Source organism: Carya illinoinensis, chromosome 10 (genome assembly GCF_018687715.1).
Source record: "Carya illinoinensis cultivar Pawnee chromosome 10, C.illinoinensisPawnee_v1, whole genome shotgun sequence".
Taxonomy (NCBI): domain Eukaryota; kingdom Viridiplantae; phylum Streptophyta; class Magnoliopsida; order Fagales; family Juglandaceae; genus Carya; species Carya illinoinensis.
Window position 1 is genome coordinate 26722808 of NC_056761.1, and position 1422 is coordinate 26724229.

Sequence of the window (1422 nt, forward strand, 5' to 3'; positions counted from 1 at the left end):
AGTTATTTTATTAATCTTCATCTGATTGCACGTTTCTTTTAGTAATTTCGTTTCATTGTCTGAATTTATTTCCTTTATCACAAAAGTCAATCCCTGTGGATTCGATCATGTAAGATACTACAACACCTGTATACTTGCAGGTAAAACTGCACTAAATTTTTGGTTCATTAATTTGAGTCAGAATTTAGGCGAACAAGTTTTTGGCGTCGTTGCCGGGGATTGCAACATGTGATAATTGTTTTTTAGAAAAGAAAAAAAAAATTTTTTTAGTAATCTTTTGCTAATTGTTTTTCATATTCTTTTTGCAGGTACGATTTCTTACGGAAAACAGAGCATGTAACATTGCTTCCATATTCATACCATTTGGTAATCTAGTTCCAAAATTTTTCTTTTACTTTCTTGCTTGTTTTGCATTTTGCTTTTACTTTTTGAATGTGCTCGATCCTCTATGATGAATGATCTCGTGGCAACATGATCAAACGGGTAGATTGAGAAGAGAGGAAATTGTTTTAAAAGAATTGGTTAATACTTTGTCAGGTGATTCTAAAAATTTTCATTCTAATACCATGGCTGACAATCGTAGAGTTCATGACAAACAAGAAAATGAAGAGGCACAAAATAATCCGCCAATGAGAACTTTGTGCGAATATTTGCAGCCTACAAGGACAAGTACTCCATCTTTCATGATTTTTCCTACGAATATGGGAAATTTTGATTTAAAACCGGGAGTAATCCAATTACTTCCCAAGTTTCATGGCTTAGATTCAGAAAGTCCTTATTTGCATCTAAAAGAATTTGAAGAAGTTTGTGCAACTTTACAAAACCAAACTATCAATGATGATGTTGTTAGATTAAAGTTGTTTCCATTATCTTTGAAAGAAAAAGCTAAAAATTGGTTGAACTCCTTGAGACCGAGATCTATTGGCACATGGAAAGAAATGCAAAGAGAATTTCTAAAAAAGTTTTTTCCTACTCATAGGACCAACACTCTTCGCAGAAATATTATGAATTTTTCTCAAAAGGAAAATGAAACATTTTTTCAATGTTGGGAACGTTTTAAAGAATTGTTGCAAACTTGCCCACATCATGGCTATGAGACTTGGCGCACCATTAGTTTCTTCTATGAAGGTTTAACATCTCAAATGCGTCAATTTGTAGAAATGATGTGTAATGGTGATTTTTTAAATGAAGATCCTGATGACGCTTGGGACTATTTTGACCAGTTAGCTAAAAATGCCCAATCTTAGGATAACACAGATCGTTCTGATCGGTCAAATAAGCCCAAACTCGGTGCCATGTCTCAAGAAGGTATGTATGTTCTTAAAGGAAATGATGATGTGAATGCTAGGATAGCAAGTTTGACAAGAAAAGTCGAAGCCATGGAACTTAGGAAGGTAAATCCGGTTAAGGCCGGTGAAAAAG

The 1422-nt window shown here is 34.0% G+C and overlaps 1 non-coding gene across 1 annotated transcript; it reads right to left on the minus strand.

Annotated features, from left to right (window-relative positions):
• Positions 1–989: 989 nt before the first annotated feature.
• On the minus strand, positions 990–1093 carry LOC122280185. Its single transcript, XR_006229772.1, has one exon. It is a non-coding gene; the product is annotated as a small nucleolar RNA R71 (small nucleolar RNA).
• Between the last annotated feature and the right edge of the window lie 329 nt (positions 1094–1422).